The 16312-nt window shown below is 42.6% G+C and overlaps 1 pseudogene; it reads right to left on the bottom strand.

Moving 5' to 3' along the window:
• Positions 1 to 1529: 1529 nt before the first annotated feature.
• On the bottom strand, positions 1530 to 10530 carry LOC129822921 (crystallin J1B-like; annotated as a pseudogene).
• Positions 10531 to 16312: the final 5782 nt, after the last annotated feature.

Raw genomic sequence — 16312 nt, 5'->3', positions numbered from 1 at the left:
AGCGTGTGATCTGTTTCTCATTAGTGTGAGTGGTCTGGTCTGTAGTCGGCTGTTTGTTTCCCCTTTCATCTTTTACAGTGTTTGGTGGTGGAATCAGAAGCCTAGCACACACACACACACACACACACACACACACACACACACACACACACACACACACACACACACACACACGCACACACAAACACACACACCTCTGGGCAGAGTCTCTTCTATATATGGGCGGGGTCTCCTCTCTCTGACAAGCTGGCTTAGCAGAGGCCTTCTGCCACACAGCTGATAAAGCCTGGAGACCATCACTACAGTATTTCCGTCTCCAGGGAGACAGGAAAGGGAAACTCCCCGTCAGATGTTACAACATGAGATAAGTTGACTTTGTAGGGAACTCAGAGCTTGAGATGTAATCTAAACACTTTGTGCTGACTGACTGAACACAATGCACCAGATAAATTATGTTGCCCCCCGTCTCTCTCTTTCTGTCTTTATTTCTGTCTTTTTATCTCTTCTCTTTATCCCGCTCTCTCTCTCTCTCTCTCTCTCTCTCTCTCTCTCTCTCTCTCTCTCTCTCTCTCTCTCTCTCTCTCTCTCTCTCTCTCTCTCTCTTCCTCTCTCTCTCTCTCTCTCCTCTCTCTCTCTCTCTCTCTCTCTCTCTCTCTCTCTCTCTCTCTCTCTCTCTCTCTCTCTCTCTCTCTCTCTCTCTCTCTCTCTCTCTCTCTCTCTCTCTCTCTCTCTCTCTCTCCTCCTCCTCTCTCTCTCTCCTCTCTCTCTCTCTCTCTCTCTCTCTCTCTCTCTCTCTCTCTCTCACATGTCTATGTAGACATTCTGTGAATCAGTGCACGGACCAGATTTGAAGATAAAAAACAAGACACCTTGAAGATCTGGATACAATTATCTCCAATACAGCCGGTTACCTGCTGTGGTGCCTGCTGGGTAAGGGGAAGTAGGTGAGAGGGATCAAATGACTTCCCCTCATTACTCATAGACAGACACACATTGATACACTGATGTTCCTCCTGTTGGAAGGGCTGTGTTGTGTTGCCTCAGTTCACTGATGACTAGCAGTGAGTTTACCATAACACACCTAGTGAAATATTTAACATACAAAACAATATAAGAGGAAAATGTCATGATAAAGTAGCCTTAAAATAAAATGTGCTGTCACTACTTTGTCAGTACACATAGTTATTGAGTCTCCTATGGTTATCCAACGTATACAGATTGAAATTTACACATTTTTAAAGGCTGGACTCTTGTAATGTAGGCCAATGCAGTTTAAGCAAACTTAATAAGCCATTAACAGGTTGTCGTTTTGACTGTTGATCTGACTAGCCATGGCCTCCGGTTAGAGAGAGCAACGCAGCTGTTTTAAATCATGCCAGCCATATAAATAAGTAATAGTCGATGTTAGCAAAGTCACTATCTATGATTTTACAAGTGCATATATTGTAATTCAGTCACACTGCCCTAAATTATAACATCTAGTAGTCAACTTTCACCACATCTTATAGCCAGAGTCATGCAAACCAATGAAAGATTTTACACTGTATTACATCTTATATTCCTGTTTTCATAACCACACTCCATGTCAAAGATATTAAGATATTGGCTTCATTTTATGCAGAGAGTATATTCAAAATCATCAGAGGAGCCATTGAGAACATGGTAATATGGAAGTCAGCAGTTTTAAGAAAACAGACTAACTCCTTTGAGGGAGGGATAAGTTGCAGTCCCTTCAGTTGTTTCAGCACGGTAAATCTCTGTGTCTCTGTTATTTCACTTCAACAGAACCCATGCCAGAGAGAGAAAGAGATAGAGAGTATTGAAACTTGCTGAAATTCATTTCCTCTTTTGCAAAATACATTTCTGTTCTTTAAATTATTGCAAGCTCTCAGTTTCTCTAACCGGAGCAGAGGTTATTTCAACTGAAAAACCACCCAAAACCATAGAGACAGTATTTCAGAGCTGTAGCTAAGGTGAAGTAAACAACTGCAATATGTGATAAGTTAATAATGTCCTATACATGCAAGCACTACAACACACACATGCTATTTGTAATCTTCCTAATTTAGTTTAGATGCTGTGTTAATTCATTTTACGTACTCAGTTACCACAAAAATGGTTCACACGTATCCTTCCTCTTTTAACCCTAATGTATACATGACAAGAATATTCCATATTCCATATACTCATCATTTTGCAACATACTGCAGCTTTGACAGAGCAACAAGGTTCAAGTTACATCCGTCAAATGGTACTTTAGAATGTAACTTTCATAAACTGTTTTGTCAAAGTACAACTGTGTTATAAAATGGGCTTACAAAGCAGTTGTAAAAAAAATGATACATAATCAATACATAATTCATATTCCCTAATAATATGTTGGACTGGTTATGTTAATCAGCTCTAGCAATACATTAATTTAGTAATATACATTTGCATAACTGCCTTTAACGTGATGTGCCAAATCTAGGCTTGCTGTGAGCCTACAACTTTCTTAGCCAGTCCCAGCAGCACAGGATATTTGAGGGTCCTGTTCTTCCAAGACTCTGGGATTCCCTGAAGACCTGTCTGGAAAGACAAGGGAGGAGGAACAGATAAAGGCTACAGTATATAAAATGCTACGCCTTCAGAGCAGACACAAAGCAATCCATCCGAGGTCAAACTCATTACCCAGGCTGAAACTATGGACACGGGATACAGAAAAGTAGTTTTATCGCTCAGTCATTATATAGACTTCACCTTATAGTCAACATGTATAAATTGGATGAAGGTTGATTTATAGAACAAATAACTTGAATGATTAGGTTTGAATATCCTGCTGTGTGGGATGTCTTATAATCAAATGACCATGTAACAACTATGTAAATACTAGCTACTTGAAATACTAGCTAGCTACTTCTAATGAATAAAAGTTCCATGTTTGGATCATATTTGCATGGGCCAGACAGTATAACTGACTAAGTTGCTCTGGATAAGAACGCCTGCTAAATGACCAAAATGTAAATGTAGGGTTTTGCTCCAACCCTACCTGTGCTCCAAAACAGGCCCCTATGAATGAGGCCCTACTGGCGGTGCATCCCCCGCGGCGCATGGTTCCCCTGACTGCCTCCTCCAGCTGGTTCAGTGTCAGGACCCCATGCAGCGCTCCCTGGAATGCACCTGGCAAGGCTGGGGATAGGAACCGCAGACACAGATAAGGACCAAGAGGTAATTGTCTTCATACTCTTTACTCATGTCATCAATCATTTAATATATTTCTTAAGTTTTATTGGGCAGTGTATGTGGTTAGATTTTCCATGTCAATAAATCCTTTTGAACTGAGAGGTGAATGGAGGAAAACACCAACATGAGTTACACACATCCTAACATGAATTACACACATCCTAACATGAATTACACACATCCTAACATGAATTACACACATCCTAACATGAGTTACACACATCCTAACATGAATTACACACATCCTAACATGAATTACACACATCCTAACATGAGTTACACACATCCTAACATGAATTACACACATCCTAACATGAGTTACACACATCCTAACATGAATTACACACATCCTAACATGAATTACACACATCCTAACATGAATTACACACATCCTAACATGAATTACACACATCCTAACATGAATTACACACATCCTAACATGAGTTACACACATCCTAACATGTGTTACACACATCCTAACATGAGTTACACACATCCTAACATGAGTTACACACATCCTAACATGAATTACACACATCCTAACATGAGTTACACACATCCTAACATGAGTTACACACATCCTAACATGTGTTTTAGGTTCAAAGATGCAGGAGCTCCCATCTCCCACTTCAGACGGGAGGGAAATTTAAGCACGGGTTCATTAATGACGGGATCAAAGACTAGAGAGAAGGAAAGCACTTTCTTCGACCAGGGCTAACTAACTAACTAGCTAACGGATGTGCTGACTGGGATGGTGTGGTTACGGTGCCAAGTCGACAGACTGGACCCTGCTGCTGCCACAGCCGTGCTGGCGACGCCACCTACCTAGTGTGTGTGTGTGTGTGTGTTTGGGACCTACCTCATGTGTTAGTGAACACAGCAGGTATCAGCTCTGGGGAATGCTTGGCTAAGTTGTCCTTCACCTGACAGACTTGTGCTGCAATGGTGAAAGGCAGAGTGAAATGCAACATTTAACACTTCCCATATGCATTTTTTATTACCATACTTTGGGGGAAAATTATATTTTCTTCATTAACCTGCCACTCAAGATTCTATGTCCATTTACATTTTACAGTCTTGTGTTACCTTTTTAGGTTTTGACTGTGTAACGGTCTATGTTTAGCTGGTGCAGAGGAGTCAGGCGCAGGACAGCAGAGATTAGTAAATAAAGGTAACTTTACTCAAAGTCATCAAAATACAAGAATAAATCCAAGCCCACAATACGGACCACAAATACAACAAACAATCACTCACAACCAAACATGGGGAACCGAGGGTTAAATACGAAACAGGTAATTGGGTGAGTGAAACCAGGTGTGTAAGACATAGACATAACGAATGGAAAATTAAAATCGGATCGGCGGTGGCTAGAAGGCCGGTGACGTCGACCGCTGAACGCCCCCCCAACAAGGAGAGGGACCGACTTCGGCAGAAGTCGTGACAGACTGGCTGAGATTTGGCTGTTCCCACCATTGTATTCATATTTAATATACAATATGTATAATCTAACGCTCATAGGAGATTAGTAAAATAAATCAGTTGAGATCTACATCATTACTTAACATTCTAGCTAGGCTGCACATCAAATGGCACCCTATTCCCTAAATAGTGCACTACTTTTGACCAGAGCTCTATGGGCCCTGGTCCAAAGGAGGGCAGTAAATATGTAATAGGGTGCCATTTGGGATGAAGCCCTAATAATGCATGAGCAGAAAGATTGTGAATGTTTATAAGCGGGAGTGGCATTAGAGTCGTACCAATAACAGCCCTGTCCAGGTCCTGAGGGTTGTTTCTGTTTGGGTCGTTGAGCTGGGCCAACACTGAGTCCAGAGCATTGGGGTCAGAACCATTCAGGATGAAATGCTCCAGGAACCTGACAAGAAATGCATACTGAACAAAATCATAAACTCAACATGCAACAATTTCAAAGATTTTACTGAGTTACAGTTCATATAAGGAAATCAGTCAATTGAAATAAATTCATTAGGCCCTAATCTGGAATTCACATGACTGGGAATACCGATATGCATCTGTTTGTCACAGATACCTTAAAAAAAGAAGGTAGGGAGGTGGATCAGAAAACCACTCAGTATCAGGTGTGACCACCATTTGCCTCATGCAGCACAACACATCTCCTTCACATAGAGTTGATCAGGCTGTTGATTGTGGCCTGTGGAATGTTGTCCCACTCCTCTTTAATGGCTGTGCGAAGTTGCTGGATATTGGCAGGAACTGGAACATGCTGTCGTACACATCGATCCCGAGCATCCCAAACGTGCTCAATGGGTGACATGTCTGGTGAGTATGCAGGACATGGAAGAACTGGGACATTTTCAGCTTCCAGTAACTGTGTACAGATCCTTGCGACATGGGGCCGTGCATTATCATGGAGAAAATGAGGTGATGGCGGATGAATGGCATGACAATGGGCCTCAGGATCTCATCACAGTATATCTGTGTTTTCAAATTGACATTGACAAAATGCAATTGTGTTTGTTATCCATAGCTTATGCCTTGCCATACCATAACCCCACCGCCACCAATGCAGCGTTCTGTTCACAATGTTGACATCAGCAAACCGCTTGTCCACACGACGCCATACACGACGTCTGTGGATGTGAGTTAGACGTACTGTCAAATTCTCAAAAACGACGTTGGAAGCGGCTTATGGTAGAGAAATTAACAATAAATTCTCTGGCAACAGCTCTGGTGGAAATTCCTGCAGTCAGCATGCCAATTGCACTCTCCTTCAAAATCAAAATTTGAGACATTTGTGGCTTTGCGTTGTGTGACGAAACTGCACATTTTAGAGTGGCCTTTTATTGTCCTAGCACAAGTAATGATCATGTTGTTTAATCACCTTCTTGATATACTACATGGATTATCTTGGCAAAGGAGAAATGCTAACTAACAGGGATGTAAATTAATTGGTGTACAACATTTTAGAGAATTTTTGGGGGATATTTTATTTCAGCTTATGAAACCTTTACATGTTGCATTTATATTTTTTGTTCAGTTTAGATATGGCATAATCTCGTAAATTGTACCTACCACAACCATAGTCAGTATTTTATTTTTGTAAAACATTTTTATAACCTTTATTTAGCTAGGCGAGTCAGTTAAGAACAAATGATTATTTACAATGACGGCCTACACCGGCCAAACCTGGACCAATTGTGCGCCACCCTATGGCACTCCCAATCACGGCCTGTTGTGATACAACCTGGATTCAAACCAGATGTCTGTAGTGATGCCTCTAGCATTGAGATGCAGTGCCTTAGACCGCTGCGCCACTTGGGAGCCCATTAAGCATTGATTGTGTTATGAAGCATGTTAATGGACGTGAGTAGTGAGATAAATTACACAATTTATGAGGCCTTTATGCATTAAGAGCCATTTTCTGCTCTATAGGCCTACAGTACCTTGCTGCAGCCAGTGTCATGGCCACACACATATCGTTGTTCTGGGTTACACGTATGGCTGTCTCCACCTTCTCCAACATCTCCGGCATCCCAGCAAACATCGCCACAACGGGAGCCATCTTGGTGACCCCGTCCATCTGACAGTCCACATCACATCCTGAAATGGAGAGTGAAAAAGTAAAATCTTTGATTCCCTCAATTCCTCACGTCCCTCTCAAAGCTCATTGGAGGAGGAGGTCTAAGGAGAGGGACCTTGGAGCCCATCCTCCAATGCGCCTTGAGAGGGAGGTGAGGAATCAGTGACAGAAGGAATCAGCGATTTGACAGCTTGTACTTTTTTCAAACAGGTTGTGTCTAAATGTAACTCATAATAAATGAACCCAGGACAGACGTGCTTCCTTTCAGCTGGTGATCTTTATGTTACTGTACCTGTCTTTTCTTTTCCTGCATCCACGTTCCTCATGAAGGCTTTGAGGCTTGCATTTCTCCAAGGGCCATCAATGGGGAGGACAGCTTTAGGACCTTTACATTTCAATTGAGAGTGAACAGCTTTAGCTGACTGAAAAAAATATAAACTCTCTCACTGTCAATTGCGTTTATTTTCAGCAAACTTAACATGTGTAAATATTTGTATGAACATAACAAGATTCAACAACTGAGACATGAACTGAACAAGTTCCACAGACATGTGACTAACAGAAATTGAATAATGTGTCCCTGAACAAAGGGAGGGTCAAAATAAAAAGTAACAGTCAGTATCTGGTGTGGCCGCCAGCTGCATTAGGCACTGCTGTGCATCTCCTTCTCATGGACTGCACCAGATTTGCCAGTTCTTGCTGTGAGATGTTACCCCACTCTTCCACCAAGGCACCTGCAAGTCCCCGGACATTTCTGGGGGGAATGGCTCTAGCCCTCACCCTCCGATCCAACAGGTCCCAGACGTGCTCAATGGAATTGAGATCCGGGCTCTTTGCTGGCCATGGCAGAACACTGACATTCCTGTCTTGCAGGAAATCACGCACAGAGCAAGCAGTATGGCTGGTGGTATTGTCATGATTGAGGGTCATGTCAGGTTGAGCCTGCAGGAAGAGTACCACATGACGGAGGAGGATGTCTTCCCTGTAACGCACAGCATTGCGATTGCCTGCAATGACAACAAGCTCAGTCTGATGATGCTGTGACACACTGCCCCAGACCACGACGGACCCTCCATATCCAAATCGATCCCGCTCCAGAGTACAGGCCTCGGTGTAACGCTCATTCCATAGACGATAAACGCAAATCCAACCATCACCCCTGGTGAGACAGAACCGCGACTCGTCAGCGAAGAGCACTTTTTGCCAGTCCTGTCTGGTCCAGCGACTGTGGGTTTGTGCCCATAGGCGACGTTGTTGCCGATGATGTCTGGTGAGGGCCTGCCTTACAACAGGCCTGCAAGCCCTCAGTCCAGCCTCCCTCAGTCTATTGCGGACAGTCTGAGCACTGATGGAGGGATTGTGCATTCCTGGTGTAATTCGGGCAGTTGTTGTTGCCATCCTGTACCTGTCCTGCAGGTGTGATGTTCTGATGTACCGATCCTGCGCAGGTGTTGTTACACGTGGTCTGCCACTGCGTGGACGATCAGCTGTTCGTCCTGTCTTAGGCGTCGCACAGTACGGACATTGCAATTTATTATCCTGGCCACATCTGCAGTCCTCATGCCTCCTTGCAGCATGCCTAAGGCAAGTTCACGCAGATGAGCATCTTTCTTTAGGTGTTTTTCAGAGTCAGTAGAAAGGCCTCTTTAGCGTCTTAAGTTTTCATAACTGTGACCATAATTGCTTACCGTCTGTAAGCTGTTAGTGTCTTAGCGACCGTTCCACAGGTGCATGTTCATTAATTGTTTATGGTTCATTGAACACGCATGGGCAACAGTGTTTAAACCCTTTACAATGAAGATCTGTGAAGTTATTTGGATTTTTACATATTATCTTTGAAAGACTTGGTCCTGAAAAAGGGACGTTTCTTTTTTTGCTGCGTTTTACATGTTCAATCACCATACTGTGGAGAATAGTTTAAAAACCCTGGCTTCATGATATCCCAATAGGAAAGTGTTTTTGTCCGGAACATTCTTTTTTCAAAAGGGGATTCCCCATAAGTTACCAAAGGGGAAAACAGAACTCTGTGGTATAAAAAACTGACAAAAGCACACAACCACTCTACCCCACTGTGGGACCAGATGACTAGTCAGTTTTTCACTTTTTTTTATACTGTTTCTCTTGTCATTGGTCAGACGATGGGGCTTAGAAAAGCAACAGTTTGTACACATACAGGAAATGACTGCTGATTGGTTGCCTACCGTTCTTTTGTCTGTATGGGTTATTGAGAGGAAGATCATACACAGTGTCTGGGCCAAAGAACTTGTAGATGCGCTTGGTCAAGTCCTCCACGTTCACATCTAGTGATTACCAATAAAAACATAGAGCATATGAGTATATTATGTCATTCATGGAGTGAACACGATACAACTAACTCGACGTGAAATGTTCTTTATTTAGCAAGACATTAGGCCATTGGATGTTCGTCCTATTGGGTGTCAGTATGCTACCTCCACATTGACTGAGTGACTCTAGCAGTACGTAGGCCTGGTCTCCGTAGCACGTCTGCTCTCCGGTCTCTCTGCGGTAGAACGGGTTAGCTGACTGAGGGCGGAACTCTGGACACGGTTCCAGATCTGACAGAACCTCCTTCAGTCGCTCTGGGTTGTAAATCCAATGCATGGGCTGGGCTGTTAGGGTGGGGTACATAGAAAAGAGAAAGTTACTGGACTGATATTAGTGTAGCCTTAGTATTTGGACTTTTATTTTGGCATAGACCTAATGTATTGAGTCATTGTTATATTCTGTGACCCTTATTTCCTGTGGATGTAGTATAAGGTATCTACAACCAGAAATAGGGGTTTCATCAGCTTGGATCCAACTCACTTCCCTGTCATAATATTCAGTCTTCAGTATGCGTTATATACTGTGGTTATTAGACATAATGACATTGAACACTTTTCAAATCTAGAACGAGTCCAGATCATTAATTGCCATACTGTACGTGTACGGCTTGTAATATTGCACATAGCAAGAGCGCAATGTTAATCAATCCATATGACATTGATTGTATGTACTTTAATTCAAATGGAACATTATTGATTTTATAACACTGTTGTTTAACTTTGTTGAGAAAACAGAGTAGGGTAACACCCTTTAATACTCTTAATATCATCAGTGACAGCTGTGCAGCTGTGCAGCTGTCTCATACTGATTAACACCAAGACATTACATCAGAGCTATGTTTGAGCCAGTGCTGCAGTATCTTATTGGGATATTACTGTTAATGAAAAGATATCAGTCCCATGAAATTACCTGCTGCGTCTGCCACAGCTGCTCCAATGATTGCTCCTATGGCTCTCTCTGCCACAGTTGAAGCCATCTGTGTCATTTAGGCCAACAGAAACAGAATTAGCGGTTAAAATGGCTTTCTCTTGAAATGTACTTCAGCTTTTCAGTTTTTCTCTGCTTTTATTGTACTGGATGACAAAATGTGAATTTTGAATAATTGAAATTTAAAACATTATTACTTGATACTATATTGGCAAGAAAAATAACAATATTTAACATGGTTGTAATACAAAATATATTAATCAACTAAGAAATGTAACAGACAGTTGAGCATACGGCCCTCTGTACTGTACGTCATACATTCAAAACAATATGAGTCAATTAGCACACAAGATTATCACTTTCCTTACCATAGTTGTCTTCTTATTCTCCCCCCAGCATCACACTGATGTTGTTTTGAAAACTTGACTGACGTTGTGTCATCTGACGCTGGAGGACTGCCCAGATATACTGAGACGGTTATAACACTGCAACGATGACTCATGAAAAAGGCCAGAGGTCTGAGAGAGACCGGTAGGGGGCATATATTCTGATCTGTTATTGCATCGCTCAGGTTTAAGATTAGATGGTTTAATAAAATATGTTACTCAGTGAAACCATGGTAACCTTTTTTGAATACAGTGTTTGCTCCCAGGATACTCATGTGGGTAATCCCCCTCGATTTCCATGTTTGTATGCTTTCCACTCCACTGCTTTGCCCATCAGTTATACACAGCTGATGCCCTCTGGCCGTCTGATCTGACCTCCCTCATCCTAACCCTCTCCTGGGTCTCCCAGCCCATTGATTCGTCAGGTCTCTCCTGGCCCTTTCAGACCAGCCACATACTGAGAGTGTTAGGGTTATATCATTCAGACGATCAATACAGGAGACAAAACAATGAACACAACCTATGGTGCCTCTTCTATCACTTAGGGGCTATAATGCTAGCTCTCAGATCCATTTAGACCATATCTGCTCTGTCCAAAAGTGTTTTGACAATTCATCTGTAAGACAATAAACCTCAGCTCAGTAATATAATATTTATATACTAACCATAACACACATATAATAACTTTATCTACAGTGTATATACACATTTTAAATCATGTTTATACCATAGGATTATACTATGGGACAAGGCCTAGGTCAGATCTAACATGAGAAGTGTTTGTTCCTGCAAAAGGCTAATGTTACATTCTGGATGTAGCTTAAATAAAACCACCTGCCCACCCGACCAATCCAGCAACATCATCTCAGGATGTGGAGTGAAAGGAGCCCTGTGGTGTAAATATATTGTCCATTGTCACCAGATGAAATGTCAGTGTGAGCGAAGGCCGAGGAGAGGGTTTCCATATATTACAAACATGATGCCGGGCTCTGTAGAGAAGTGGATTGTGGGAATGTGGGCTATGTGACAGGGCCTGGGTGCTCAGGAGGACTGAGCTTTAGGGCTTGATCATCTGGCTGCCCAGTGGGGGTATGCCACTATGCCATCCTGTGCCAAGCCTCCGAAATAGCGGCAGGGACTGAGAGAGGGACAGGAGAGGGAAGAGGAGATAGCTTGACAGTGACCCTGGCCTGAACACATAGTGCCTCTCTCTCTCTCTCCCTCTATCACTCTCTCCCTCTCCTCTCTAGCTCTCTCTCTCTCTATCCCTCCATCCCTCCCTCCACTTCATTCCTCTGTTGGCCCTGCCCTGTCAGGCTTCCAATATCCAAATATGAGTTCTAAAAAATAACAGTATCAAACCAAGTTGATGTTCCATAATATAAATAAACAGGACATCTTACTCACCATTGCTCTCGTGAATCAAAACAGTTTTAAAAGCAGTAAGAAAGTTCAGGACAAATATGTACAAATACGGTCAGTGCTTTTCAGCCGGTCTCCATCGACTGTGTCTCGTATCTCATATTGTATGCCCCAAATCTAAACATGGACTCAGACTCCAACAAACAGTTTTCAAAATCTACCACCCTAAATACATTGAAATGAGAGGCTACTTGTTTAGATGACCAGACACCCTTATAAGACAATGGCACACACTATGTCCTCTGTGACGAGGATTACGATTCAAAACATAATTCACATTATCAGACAAGGGGACTAGGTCCATTTGAAGCCTGTCTGTATGTGCCTATCTATGTTGATGAATCTCAATATTTATCTCAACACAGTGCCTTTGGAAAGTATTCAGACCTCTTTACTTTTTCCACATTTTGTTACTTTACAGCCTTATTCTAAAATGGATTAAATTGTTTTTTTCCCCTCATCAATCTTCACACAATACCCCATAATGACAAAACTAAAACAGGTTTTTGACATTTAAAAAACCCCCGGAAATGTACAGAAGTATTCAGACCCTTTATTTAGTACTTTGTTGAAGCACCTTTGGCAGCGATTACAGCATCGAGTCTTCTTTGGTATAATGCTACAAGCTTGGCACACTTGTATTGTGCAGTTTCTCCCATTTTTCTCTCAAGCTCTGACAGGTTGGATGGGTAGCGTCGTTGCATAGCTACTTTCAGGTCTCTCCAGTGATATTAGATTGAGTTCAAGTACGGGCTCTGGCTGGACCACTCAAGGACCTTCAGAGACTTGTCTCGAAGCCACTCCTGTGTTGTCTTGGCTGTGGGCTTAGGGTCGTTGTCCTGTTGGAAGGGGAACCTTCACCACAGATTTTCATCAAGGATCTCTCTGTACTTTGCTCCGTTCATCTTTCCTTCGATCCTGACTAGTCTCCCAGTCCTTGCCGCTCACAAACATCCCCACAGCATGATGCTGCCACCCCATTCGTCACCGTAGGGATGGTGCCAGGTTTCCCCCAGACGTGACGCTTGGCATTCAGGCCAAAGAGTTGAATCGTGGTTTCATCAGACCAGAGAATCTTGTTTCTCATGGTCTGAGAGTCCTTTAGGTGCCTTTTGGCAAACTCCAAGCGGGCTGTCATGTACCTTTTAGTGAGGAGTGGCTTCCGTCTGGCCATTCTACTATAAAGGCCTGATTGGTAGAATGGTGCTGAGATGGTTGTCTTCTGGAAGGTTCTCCCATCTCCACAGAGGAACTATGGAGCTCTGTCAACGTGACCATCGGGTTCTTGGTCACCTCCCTGACCAAGGCCCTTCTCCCCCAATTGCTCAGTTTGGCCAGGCGGCCAGCTCTAGGAAGAGTCTTGGTGGTTCCAAACTTCTTTCATTTAAAAATGATGTAGGCCACTGTGTTCTTGGTGACCTTCAATGCTGCAGAAATGTTTTGGTACCCTTCCCCAGATCTGTGCCTCAACACAATCCTGTCTCGGAGCCCTACGGACAAATTCTTCGACCTCATGGCTTGGTTTTTGCTTTGATATGCACTGTCAACTGTGGGACCTTATATAGACAGGTGTGTGCCTTTTCAAATCATGTCCAATCAAGTGAATTTACCACAGGTGAACTCCAATCAAGTTGTAGAAACATCTCAAGGATGATCAATGGAAACAGGATGCACCTGAGCTCAATTTCAAGTCTCACATGAAGGGTCTTAATACTTATGTAAATAAGGTATTTCTGTTTTTTTTTAAACCAACGTTTGCAAACATTTCTAAAAAACTATTTTTGCTTTTTCATTTTGGGATATTGTGTGTAGACTGATGAGGATTTTTATTGATTTAATCAATTTTAGAATAAGGCTGTAACGTAACAAAATGTGGAGAAAGTCAAGAGGTCTGAATACTTTCCGATTGCACCGTATGTATTAATCTGAAGAATGATGATAACTACCTGGCAGTCAGATGGTCCTGCACATTGTGCTGTGTGGAGTCTCTGGGAGATAGATAGTTGTACTGTAACAGGAGTGGTGGTGAGAGGACAGAGGAGGGTTGTGTCCCAAATGGCATCCCATTCCCTATGTAGTGCACTACTTTGGGCCCTAGTGGGCCCTGATCAAAAGTAGTGCACTATATAGGGAATAGGGTGCCCTTTGGGACGCACACGAGATAGTGCCTGGTCTGGACATAGGCCACCTCTCCAGTCATATGCTCTGCTGCGCTATCCTTGGCATCCAGAAACAACCATGTTAGGCCACGCCATGACAGCTGCTTACTGTTCAATCACTTCACTCCCCATCCTCCTCCTCTTCATCCCTCAGAGAGAGAGGGAGAGAAAGAGATATCTCTGCAGAAAATGTAAAGAATTGAATAACACAGAGAACAGTGTTTAGTGGATGTCTAAACTTTACATGTTGGTGATAAGAGTACGGCTAGAACAGGCCTATATTGAATTCCATGGTTGTTCAACCCCCTCATACAATGTAAGCATAATAAACTGGTACCTAGCAGAGATGGGAGCTGTGTTAGCCCCACACCATTCCCCCAGTGAATCATAGCCTATACCTGTCACGCCCTGATCTGTTTCACCTGTGTTTGTGATTGTCTCCACCCACCTCCAGGTGTCACCCGTTTTCCCCATTTGTTCCTGGGTATTTATTCCGGTGTTCCCTGTTTATCTGTTGCCAGTTTGTCTTGTTTTTCCATGCTCCTGCTTTTTCTTATCTCTCTTTTGCAAGTCCTCCTGGTTTTGACCCTTGCCTGCCTTGACTCTGAACCCGCCTGCCTGACCATACTGCCTGCCCTGACCTCGAGCCTGCCTGCCACTTTGTACCTCCTGGATTCTGACCTTTATGATCTTTTGCCTGTCCAGGACCATTCTATTGCCTGACCCTTGGATTATAATAATTATCAGCGACTCGAACCATCTGCCTCCCGTGTCTGCATCTGGGTCTCACCCTGTGGCCTTATAATACCTGTAATGAATAAGTCACACATAGCAATTATTTGTGGATTTTGGACCCTTGCATTGGTCCCTAAGTCTCATTCAAACACTGAATATGAATGCCTATTTCCATTCTTTTTCAGAGCTTTAATTGCTGTGTTCTTGGGAGAAAATTGCGATTTTTGTACTTAAGTCACAACAGTACATGTACCATTATACCCAAGCATGAAACAATTTATTTTCAAAAACATGTAGGATTTCCTGCTTTGTTTCATATTTCCCTGGCAATCAAAATGCATAGAGGACCAGTGAACAGGAGAGAGAGGGGGGAGAAAGAGAGAGAGAGAACCTGGGCCCTGGCAGTAAACCCCAAAAATAGTAAAATAATGTTTTTCCAGAGAAGATCAAGATCTCAGGGAATTAGACCAAAGTTGATGATGCAGTGAATGAACTTGAGAAAGAAATTAAACACAATTAAAAAAACAAATTCAAATTCCTATAAAAATTTGGCTAAAACTAATTTATTGTGTCATTGAACCAATTGCACTTTATGGCAGCGAGGTGTGGGGTTCACTTGCAAAACAAGATTTCACCCAATGTGACAAACACCCCATTGGAAAACTACAAACAATGCATGCAGGGCAGAATTAGGCCAATATCCACTAATAATAAAACCTAAAAAATTGCAATTAAGTTTTGGAAACATCTGAAATACAGTGACCCCTCTCATATCAGTACCAAGCTCTGCAATATCAAGAGCTGAGCAAAGAAAAGAGTCCCCTCGTTCAGCTGGTCTTGGGGCTGAGTTCACAAACCTGTTCTACTAACAAACTGAAGCCTCAAGACCAGAACATCTAATCAATCAGATCAAAACCAATTACAAGACAGTCAAAACAAAACTACATTACTTATTGGGAAGCAAGCACAAGCACAAAGTAAAATGGATTTTTTTCTGGCCCTAAATCGACAGTAAACCGTGGCAAATTATTTGACCATGGTTACTGATCAAAACCTTGGAAAAACCTTGTCAAAGTACAGGCTCAGTGAGCACAGCCTTGCTATTGAGAATGGTAGACACAGGAAAACCTGGCTCCCTATAGAGGAAAGGCTGTGCAACCACTGTACCACAGCAGAACCTGAGACAGAGCTGCATTTCCTGACAAAATGTCAAAAATATAAAACAATTACAGAGTGTAATTTCCCCAAATTTGAAACCCTTATTCAAGGTTTCAAAGACCTCTCTGATGAGGATAGGCTACCTGTCCTGTTGGGGGAGGACGCAGAGGGCTGTGGGTTGGCAGCGCACTACTTTGCTGCCCGCCAGAAGATGAGGGACAGTGTCTGACAGACCAACCAACCTGCACATGTCCTCTATGTTATTGTTATTGTTATTGTTCAATGTATGGTTATTTTTACCCTTGGTTATTGTTGTTACTGTTGTCCTGTTGACAATATTGATTATTATTTTAATTATGTATATATTGTAAATCTCCAAAGTAAGCTTTGGCAATATG

The sequence above is a fragment of the Salvelinus fontinalis genome, chromosome 25, assembly GCF_029448725.1.
Source record: "Salvelinus fontinalis isolate EN_2023a chromosome 25, ASM2944872v1, whole genome shotgun sequence".
Classification (NCBI taxonomy): Eukaryota; Metazoa; Chordata; class Actinopteri; order Salmoniformes; family Salmonidae; genus Salvelinus; species Salvelinus fontinalis.
Note: the sequence above shows the minus strand (reverse complement) of the source record. Positions and strands in the feature narration are given on the sequence as shown.